Source organism: Strigops habroptila, chromosome 1, assembly GCF_004027225.2.
Source record: "Strigops habroptila isolate Jane chromosome 1, bStrHab1.2.pri, whole genome shotgun sequence".
Taxonomy (NCBI): Eukaryota; Metazoa; Chordata; class Aves; order Psittaciformes; family Psittacidae; genus Strigops; species Strigops habroptila.
In genome coordinates, this window is record NC_044277.2 from 112,318,031 (window position 1) to 112,329,728 (window position 11,698).

The window sequence follows — 11,698 nt, forward strand, 5'->3', positions numbered from 1 at the left end:
AATAGAGTAACATTTACATTAATGAATTGGGTAAAGCAAGAGCAAATAAGAGTAGCTAATGATTTTAAAATACAAAAATATGTAACATCTGTAACTGCATATTTGTTTTAATCATTCTCTTTTCATTATCCTATATCTTTACTAAGACACAAATAATGTAACCAGGCAAACAGATTAATGTGATAACTCACTTAAAAAAAGGTAGTTGCTGAACTGCTTGTAAAAACACATGGACTAGATATGCGTATTTCGTAATCAATACAATGAGAAGCATAGTCCTGAGCAGATTACTAGACTAGAGTATAACACAAGTTTTGAACCTGCATATAAACTGTACTTAAATAATTACTGTTGCATGGTCAAGTACTTGCTGGTTAGGAAATGCCCTAGCTAGTTTGCACATATAACTTAAATTCCTGCTTCTTTGTGCATTACATGTTTTAAGGTCTAATGGAAAAAATCATATGTTATCATGTATCTGAAACATCTTCGCTTTACATGATGGGAAACTCTAAACTAGTAGCTATTCATAATTTCATTCAGATTGTTGATATACATTACACAACTTTCAAATCATGCTTTGGAAATGTATTATTGCCTTATGGTTTTTTTCCTCTTTCTTTACATCAGAGGTCACTGCTGTGAGTACTTCACAAGCATTATTAATTCATGCATTTTCAGAGACACTTTGTACGATGGATGAGGTGAAGGCGGAATTTTATACATGAGTCTAAAGAGAGCAAAGCCAGTAGTGTCAACCTATTTTGAAAGTCCAAAGTGAGCTTCGATTTTTCCATTTTTAGCACTTTATGTGTTCAGATCAGGGTTCAAACTGACTTTACCTACACATATGAGTCACAAGTTCCACTACGCATTATGACATTTCCAAATTGTACCTTCCACTACTTTTCCAAATTTTATTGGAGTAACTAGGCCAAGATCATACAAAAAGACAGAAATTCAAATACGGGGGGATTATGCAGCTGCCTGAATCCTTTCTTCTCCTCATTCACTGCACAGCTTACATATTCTGAAAACAAATGATCTGGAATATCAGAGACAACTTCATTCCCTGAGGATAATGTTTCATGCACTGAAGGCACTGAAGGAAGCAGGGATCTTGCAGAAAAAGTACTAAGTGACCACCTAATTAAGGCGCATACTCCATCACACTTGCAAAAGTTCTCCAAATGTGACACACACAACCCTTTCTTGCAACATTGGCGTGCCTTTAAAATTGGGCCTTGTGTGTTTTTTCTTCTGCTTTAATATGAATATAACTTTTAAAACAAATTAAAAAAAAAAAAATTAAAAAAATAAAAAGGAGGAACATACACATGCTCTCTCTGCCCTGCCTCTCCAGACATTTAATCGTGTGGAAATACATTTACCCCACACAGGTTTTGAGCAATACTGGACCATTCAGACTGGCAGCACAGGCTGCCTGGTAACTCGTTGCTGCCTTCAACACAGAGAAATCAGAAGAGAGGTTACATACCTTCGTGTTGTTGCCAAAGCTATTTGATGATGGCAGATGCACACGTTGACTCCAAGAATTACGGATTAATTCCAGGTTCTCAGAGGAGTTTCTCCTTCCTTAGCCATTCTACTTTTGTTTTCTCCTCCTAATCAAGTTCTCTTTGTCTTCTTTAATATGCAGCTGTCCAGGAGACTTGTACTCCAGTCAGACCGCACCTGCAAGTTCTCCACGTTAGTGGTTGAACAAGGAAAACCTCAGACATTACCCACAGTCTTAGTTTTAGCACCACAGTAACTTTCAGTACCATAACCGAAATGTTAGATGTTCTGCTGAGCTCCGGAGTCCTCAAGCTAAGCTACCTCTTCGTTAGCCAGCAGGGGGGCAGAGCTACAGCTGTAAGGATCCCATGACTGCTCTACCTACCAGATGCAGCAGAATAAGAGTCTAATTGATATATAAGAGCTGTGTGACAGTGGAGATCTCTGCATATAGATACAATCTTTCTAAAAATTATTAACCAGACACTATTTGCATGTAAAAGTGAGAACAATAAAATTGGATAGTTTATAGTAAGAGAAATATATTAGTATTTACTTAACAGATGGGAATTGTTTTTCTGGGGCTTATTTGGCTGAAATTTGATGACAGTCATAAAAATAGCAAATTCACATCACTAGTATCAGAGAGGTTCTGCTGCCAAATTCAAAGTCCCTGCTCCAAAATGTGATAGTTCTAAAATCTCATAAGGACTACCGAGACGATCCTGGGAACTCTAAACCCCTAAGACTGAACTCCATACTGGGGAAACTACTGGTAGAAACAATTGGTAGAAACTAGTACAGATATAAAACTGAAGGACAGATGGATAAATCTGGTATACCTGGGGAGGAGTCACCATCACTTCTGTAAGTGTGAAATAATGCACACTGGGAAAATAAAATGCAATTGCGTATATAAAAAAATGGATTCTAAGTTGCTATTAGTTCCTCCTCCCTCTCCTGAAAAAAATGAGGTTATTGTGGTTAGTTCTCCAAAGAGAACTAACACTTAGTGCTAAGTAAATAATGTTACAAACAGTTAGAATATGAAAATAAAAATAAGCAGAAGGTAATAAGCAAAGAAAACTTAAAAATCAGAAGAAAACATCATTGCCCTGCTGTATGCATGGATGGTATGCCCGTATCTTGACTACTACACCTACCTCGGGCAATCCTACCTCAGAAAGAATAAAAATTAGAGAAGGTACAGAGAAAGGTGACAAAGATAACAAGAGGCATTGAACTGCTTCACTTCAAGTCAAGAACTTGGTTTTAGTTTCCCCCAAAATACAACAGAATCCTTCTTATACAACAGATACAGTAAAGGTACAGAATTAAGAGTGATTGGAGAATGTGAGTTGGAAATTATGTCATTTATAAAATGAAAGAAAGAGGGCGCTACTTTAGAAAATCAGCCATTTACAAATGAAGTCAAACTAGAAATCATTTCTATTACAGAAACTAAAAACATAAATGGCTTTTAAAAATACCGCATAAATTCATGGAGTGTATGTCCATTGGTAGCTAATGAGCAGTGTGAACCAGATGCAGAAACAAGCTGCAGAAACAAGCTGAAGAAACCCCTAAGTCACCACCTGTCAGAAACTAAGCATGTATACCAATGCAAGGATCACTCTGTACTTGACCTGTTTCCTATATGCCTCCCCAGGTATCTGCTGTCATTAGCAGCAGCAGCCTGCTGCTGCTGGCTAATTTCATTTCACTCGCTGGCTGTTCTCACTTTCTTACATTACTAAGTGACACTAGCACAGCAAGCCTATGCCAGATAAACAAGCAAAAGCATTCACCGATCTGCATGTGTCCTAGATTCCTATGCTTTTTTCAGTTTCCACTAATTGTATATTTGGCATCTTTGCACCCTGAAGAAAATATTTCACTAATACCATGAAAAGTCTCCTTTTCCCAACCACCCAGAACTACTGATTTATGGATGTGCCTTGTTCTCCAACATGTGTTTAAATTCTAATTTATTGTTCTATGTTATGTAAGATTATATTTAGCTGCAAATGTATTATTTAAAATATTAGCTTTGTCAGAAAATATGTTTTACTTCTTAAAGGAGTGCAACTGGGCTTCTCGCAGATTTTTCCAATTCTACGAATGGGGTGAAGTGCATATGGGAAAACATTCATTTTATGCAAACCTTTTGGTAGCTCAGAATATGATCCTTATTAGGCAAATAAACTGGTGGTGTGGTGGTGGAGCCAGAAAAATATGTCTCTCCCAAACTGTTGGCACTTTCTTAAAAATAACAATATAAGTAATAAAACCCTAAACTTCTGAAAGTATTGGAATGGCAGAAGCTGAGTCTCCACCATAGAACTTCTTTGTGCATTTACTTTTTTTTTACATTTTCTTCAGTGGGGTTAATATGGTGCCTCTCTATGTATTATGAAATACATAAGTGTAAAAAATTAATTTCCTCATGAAACCTGCTACAAAGCCCTCTGAGAACTTTAAGAGGAGAGCTGTAGGGAGGGAGAGGAATTCTGGACCTGACTATAATGGAGATGAGCTGAAGTAAAGGGAATAAAAAGACTATAATGAGTAAATGTTCCTAAGATTTCCAGTCCTTTGACTAGTAAAACTTCATTTAAGAAAGCAAACTCTTTACTTACAGGCTTTTAAAATCATGTGATTCTTCTTCTGGTTTTTATTTAAGTCCAGGAGCATTCTTGCTACGAAACTTGCATATGTTCTTTTATTTCTTCCTTTCTTACCTAGATGTTAAGCTATTAATACTGTAGTAATAAAGTCCATTTGATTTTACGTTGGCTCAATAGTTTCCAAAGTCTATTTGGTGTGTTGGTTGATAAATGAGGAAATTCAGTGAAGTGTGAGTAGGTTAACTAGTGATTGATTGGATGATATCCAGTAAGTAATGAGAAAAATGTGTTAACAGTGGGGAGAACTTTTGGCTCAGAGAAGTAAATGAGACTTCAAGCAAGTAAACCCAGCTAAGCTGCTTTTTTTCATTGTGACAGAAACATCTATAACTATCCTGTCTGACAAATGTTTTAAGTCTACCTGAAATAAAGGTCTGTGCTAAAGCTTTATAAAAAGCAGCCAAGAAGAGCATGTGGGAACTCAGCTCTATCTTGTGTAAAATAATTGAACTCAACTCAGTTGCAAGTCCATAGTGCTTGTGAAGCACTTTGCATAAAGGTATTGCCAGTCTTTATAAAGTACTTCCATGTTATATGAACTACCTTAGTTCATAGTTCACTTTAATACCTTACAGCAAGTATGAAAAGATACAAATGACGGTGAAGCAACCTAATATTTTTGTGCACAGCTTCGTAATCATTATTTCTTCATGTCTAAACAAAAACTGCTGCATCTCTACTTGCATCAATTCGTGTAACTTGTTGGCTGACAGCAGACGGTAAAGCCATACTGCTATTCTCACAGTCCTTCTAACCACAGAGATGTTATCACTCTGTCCATAAGTGTTCTGGCATTAGTTCTAGATATTCCATGTGGGAAATACACCGAAGGTACTTCACTGTTTTTTAACATTTCGTTTTCAAATCAAGTAACCATATTATGCACCTGGGTACCATCATCCACTTCTACACTGCTACAAGGCTCTATATGAAAGTTTTCTTTATCATTCCCATTTGAAACAGTGCTACTATGTGCTGCTAAGTACTGGAGAGTGGCCATCAGAACTCGCATTAGAGTCTGAGAGGATGAGAAAGCTCCCTAGTCTAGTTACCACTCAGTGTAAGGATTAAAGGAACCACAGTGGAAATAGGGATGTGGAACAGAAGTTTCAAAGCTGCTACCCATAATCAATATGCTTGGTTCACACATAGAATCATAGAATCATAGAATCACAGAATGGTTTGGGTTGGAAAGGACCTTAAGACCATCTAGTTCCAACCCCTCTGCCATGGGCAGGGACACCACACACTAAGCCATGTTGCCCAAGGTTCTGTCCAACCTGGCCTTGAACACTGCCAGGGATGGAGCATTTACCACTTCTTTGAGGAACCTGTTCCAGTGCCTCACCACCCTCACAGTAAAGAACTTCTTCCTTATATCTAAACTGAACTTCCCCTGTTTTAGTTTAAACCCATTCCCCCTTGTCCTATTGTGATAGTCCTTGATGAAGAGTCCCTCTCCAGCATCTCAGTAGGCCCCCTTCAGATACTGGAAGGCTGCTATGAGGTTTCCATACAGCCTTCTGTTCTCCAGGCTCAACAGCCCCAACTTTCTCAGCCTGTCTTCATACGGGAGCTGCTCCAGCCCTCTTATCATCCTCGTGGCCCTCCTCTGGACTTGATCCTCGTTCTTATGTTGAGAACATCAGAAGAGATATCAAAAAGAGTTCATACCAGATACTACCCTACTATCTAGAGCCAGTCCTTGGCAATGTGAAACCACATGTAGAACTGTATAACGTCTAAGAAAGTTATTAGGCAAAAAAATAGTCTAAAACCTATGTAATGCCTTACTTATCATTCAAAAAGAATCATTGGGTTAAATGCAAAGGTTACTGAGATATGCTTCAGTAGAAATTCTCCAGTTAGATTCTTGAGATTGTTTTGTACATTTGTGCGTGCCTGCACACATGGAAGAATTTTTAGCTTATTTTTGCCAGGGCTATTGATTTAAAGAATCTGCAGCAGAATGAACGGAAATATAGTGTGGTATCCATTTCCAGGGCTGTGTTTCAATCTGACCAAGACTTACTCGAAGACTTCTTAAAACAAAATAAAACACAAAAACTGGCGCTGCAAAATACCTTTTATTTTGATTTTTGTATTAATGTTTTGGAAGCTGCTGTTCCTGGGCCTTTCCTTAGATTGCCAGCCAGCACTGTTCCTCACTTCTTTCATTTGAGTTGAACAAAAAACTTTATAAGGCTTATTTTGGTATGTGGTTTTTCTTTCCATTAAACCTAGTAGTTACAAAGCAAATTTTGTCCCTTAGAAAAACTAATTTTTGTTCAAGTTTTGGTGCAGCTCTGAAAATAACAGCACTTAAAGGAGTTATAAGACTTGGCCTTTTAAACAACAAGCTCAGAGGAAACCTACAACATGCAAAATAATAGAAGTTCCAAACTAAATTAAAATTCAGTTCTTTCTGAGCTGCTCTCAGAGCAAGCCTCAGGTTGAAGGGGGATATAACTGCTAAGGCCCAATTCAGGCAAAGGACTAAGTTAAAGCAGCTTCAGGGCTGCTCTAGCTGTTTGATGAAGGTTGCTATTATGTTGCTGTGCCATCTAGGGATCACGGGAACGCGATACCCAGGGGCATGCTCCAACAAATTCAGGGCCTGGAAAATCATGGTTCTATTTTGTATGAGCCCGAACTACTTTTACTTCAAGGATTACTCTGAAGAGCAGTCACATCTGCTTTTCTTCCTCCTACTCTTGCTTTACACAAAGAAGGAGATGGGCCAAGACTGGCCCAAAAATGTGTTGTCAATTTAGGCCATTAGTCATTAGTGACTGTTTGCAAGCTGTAATCTCTGCACTGAAGAACAAATGAGAATAATTCAGAGTTAAGCTGAAATAGGACGCTATTTATTTCCTGCTCCGTAATTAAAGTTCTGAACATAACATTATCCTACACTTTAGGTCTGCTGATCTGCCAAATACAGGTTTAAAATTCTAGTAGGCTGTGAGTCTTTCCAACAGAAGAAAGAGACAAAAAGGTGAGGCATAGTATTGCAAATGGTAAGAAACAGAAAACTCTTGTGGGCAAAGAACAGAAGACACACAGTGCCTGAGGAGTGTGGACAAGAAGAACAATGAAGGTCATGACAGGAAAAGTAAACTAAGGAGTCATGCAAAAGACTAAAAGAATGGCAAAGCTTCATACAAGAGCATGCAGGGCACACAGATGCCCCAAGAAGGACTAAGAACACAAAGAGAACCTGGCTGGCAACAGAAGGATGTGAGGCACTGTTGGAGAGATAAGGGACATCTGCATCACCTGATGGATAACAAATGGAGGAATAAGTACCAAAGAGCATGGGTGCATTTGGCACGGAAAAACGCCTGGAGCTGGACACAGTACTCCAGATGCAGCCTGCCAAGCACTGAGTAGAGTGGGATGGTCACACCTCTGCCTTTGCCAGTAATGTCCCTGTAGATGCAGCCAAGGATCCGATTTGCCTTTCTTGCTGCAGTGGCGAGCTGCTGACTTATGTCAAGTTAGGCTAGACAGGCCTGTCATGGAGCAGAAAAAAGAATTAGAAGTATATCATAGCCTAGAAGTACACTGAACAGTGAAGGACAGCTGTTGCCTAATGCTAACTTGGTGAAAATGTTAAATCACTGGCCAGTTCCTTGTTGATGGGGCATGCTAGGCCCTCAATCACTGAAGAGACAGGCTGCAGATAGACTCTTACAGGTTTGCCTGGCCAAAACAGAAGTAGTCAGCTGCATGACCTTCTCATGGTATATATTTCAGATATGCTCACGTTTCATCTATAAAAGATGTATTTGCAGTGAGGACCTAATTACATTTTATGTTTCAATATTTTTAGTTCAAGAGCTGAATGACAAAAGTAGGAATGTTTTCAACACAAGGGCCTTCAGTTCATAATGAACATGTACTAGAATAGACGTTTTTTACTGACAGCAATAACTTGTCATTTGCTCTCCTTAAAAAATCTAATCATAAAGCAGCAAATACAGCTGCAAATGACTTTTAAACTATAGATGATTGAGATTAAAACAAAATTTTTCAAACTGAACTACTAGCTCTTCCAGGTTTCAATGGTATTCAATTGCAACTAATTAACCTCTGTTTTCAGAAAATAGATATTCTTAAAAAAAATACACATTTTTATTCTCAAAAATTAATTGATTGTAAATTGATTGTAAATAATTTTAGAGAAAGTTGCATCAAGAGAAATGTTAGTGGCAATTTGTAAGGTAAAAGCTAAAGTTCTATCATCACAAAAGAAATTCCATGCTAGTTTTAAAAATTAAGAGGAACCTGAGATGAAATAAGCAAGTATATAAATAAATAATATATTCATAAACTGTTAAGTTCCCCTTTCTTCTATCTGTGGAGTGATAAGATACATATGTTAAACTGGCCTATGTGGGTATGGCAAAACTAAAGGCTTTTTTCTGCCTTATATCAGACTGTGAAGCACGTTATAAGGTTTAATGATCAATGTTACAAGTGTAGCTCACCACTTGCAGATGTGCCATTCACAAATCACTGTGGAACATTTGCACAAAGATTTTTGTGTAACAGCCTTAGCCTTGGATGCTGTGCATTTTGTCCATCATTGCTCAGACCAGAATGGCTGTGGCAACGCTTCTTGAAAATTTACTGCGTAAGTAAAGGTGCTGTGATCCAGCTGGCAATATATGTACTGGATCTAGCCTGTACAGTATTTCCTTTTGATCTGATATTTTTAATTTGTGGAAACAACAGAGCATTTTTTTTCACAGAAGAGAAAGGCTTTTCTTGCTCCCTGCTAAGAAATGCTGCAACCATCAGGTCCTTATGAGTGTAAACAGCAGGGCAAGGAGCACATTTCTTACTGTACATGAGCAGCATGGGAATGAATGTTACTATTGATTCTGCAGCACACACAGGGAGGGCAGAACTGGGACCAACATAAGGTGCACAAAGCATTACATGAAAAGGCTGCGCTCCTGCCACATGGTATGTTTACTAATACAGACTTTCTCTTGGGGATTGATTACATTTATAATCAACAAGCTAATTGTTTGGTCAGCTTAGTCTTCAGAGGTTTTTCTAGCATTAAGAAAAAGACTAACAGCAATCACATTGTTTAAACTTAAAAATAGTGAAACTGCCAATAAATATATACTGTAAGTCAGAATCTCTAGAAAATTGACAAGGATGTGAAAAAGCAAAGAATATTTCATCAGCAAAATTAGGGATACAAGAAGGATTTTAAGAAAAATTAGGTAAAAAATAGGTCATTAGTAACGTATTTCTCCCTGAGTGGTTTGAAATATTACAGCTGATAATAATGCAGAAGAACAGATATGTCAAAGAGGCAATTTCATATTTGAGAATATGATGAATGATGTAATAATACCAGAGGACGTATATGAGCTACTTTGTTTTCCAACAGCAATCAATAATGGTATGAAAAAGCAGCCACTGTATTCTGTTATCTTAAGATAATTAATGCCTTATCGTGTGCATCCTGAATTTCAGATGAGCTGACCAATTAACCCATTGAGCTTGCTGACCAGAGTTTCTGCTGCCCAACTCTAGTTACTCAGTGAAAGGTACCCAAATTGAAATAGTGCTATCTATAAAACAGCTAAGCTTAATAAGAAACAAGAAGAAACGAAAGCTTTTATGTCTGAAGTTCATAGTCTTGCTGAATCTGGAATTGTAAAGGACTTTGGTTCAGTCACCTCAGACCTACATATCCTCAAAGCTGTGTGCAACTGTAGGCTTTTCTTAAATTCCCCTTGCTACACTCTTCCTATGCTCATCAGGCTTTTGCTGACTAAACTGGCTTCCATTCAGTATGTCACCAGCATCAGAACATTTCAAAAAAGAAAACTGAATTGTGGTAGCATTGCCTCTGCCATACAGATGGTGCATTTGTTTGCAGCAGCAGTAAAAATGAACACCATGAGTGACTCTGAACAGTTCTGAGATGTTTTCAACAGTGGCCCCTTATTCTGAATGACAAATGTGAGTTCAGAAAAGAACCGATAAAATCTGCTGAACACATAAACCAGTCAACAAGCAAGTCAGCGGAACACAGATGGGCTGCAGCCATTAGTCACCTTATCTGAATCCATGGCATTTCTGCTGAAATTTCCTAGGTATAATAAACCATATGAGAAAATGGTCTCCAATAGTAGCTTGTCTAACAAAATCCATAAGGGAGCCCCTTAATTGTCAGAAGATGAAAATCAGAGAAAACAGCAGAATGTATTTAATGAAGCAGAAGCGTCAATTGCATGTTCCCTTGTTTTGGCACAACACGCTGTAAACAATTCCACAGCAGTGGCAACAGGTGTATCTTACAGTCTGGGAACAAAGCTCGCACAAGAACCACTATGGACATAGAAGAGGAATGCAAGCAAGTGAAAAAGGTGCTTTAACAGTTGCTTCTGCTTACAAACATCCCAGTGAATGTTTTTTCAGCATCAATTTTAATACAAGGGTGAGGATCCAGTGCTTGAATTCAAAAGCACCTAATAACCTCCCACCTGAAATTCCAAGACCTGGACCAAAGCTGATGTGATTCTCTTTCAAGTATCAGCAGGTGACAGGGAAAGTATGCAGAACAATCCCAATCAAGCAATTGCCAAGGTTAAAAGAAAGGTTTCAGAGTGAGTGTTTTTTTCCCTCCCAGATATCCTTTTCCTGCGTTTGTTCTGAAATCACAGCCAGTATTTCCCCATCAGTTTCAACCAATTAAATATAGACAACTGAAAGACCAGATTTGTTAAAAGACATCTGTGCCAACATGGTGTGGCTACAGTGTATACTGCCATGTAGGATTTTTCATCTGGACATAGGTTTAATTCGGAAAGGCAGGCACATTTTGATTCCTACAACAACTCAACAGAAGATACTTTCCAAAACTCATGAAGATTATTAATGCACAAAATTATGTAGGTTATGAGCTGACCAATCTGTACAGTGGATCTGAGTAGATACTTTCAGATTGTCATAGGATACAACAGAAATAACAGAGTGGGGGGAAAGTTATCCTCAGAGATGTGTGGCATACCTTGGCGACAAACAGTAAGAGATGTTTTGGAGTTTTATTTGTGTTTCTTCTTTTCAGAAGACTCCCATGAATTTTTGTAATTAATTGCTTTTCCACCTATATCAACTTGGCTCTATTTCCACAATTTTTGCCACTGAACATCATCCTAAACCATTTGAACTGTCACTGGCAGGACTTCTGATATGAAAAGGATGAATGACATACCAACCTGTGACAATACTGTAATTTAAATCTACTTGGTCTAATCAGAAAGTATTTGAATATGAAGTCTCAGCACAAGGAAGGAAATGCAGCAGTGCAACTTCAGTGTCTGAAACAAAGAAAAACACTGCTTGAAGTAAGATTAATGAGAAAAGAAATCCTTGCTGAAGCTCACAGTACTGCAGAGTTTAAATGAGAGGAAAATAGTAGTGAATGGATTAGTGGTAAAAGGCAACTCGGATCAACTTAT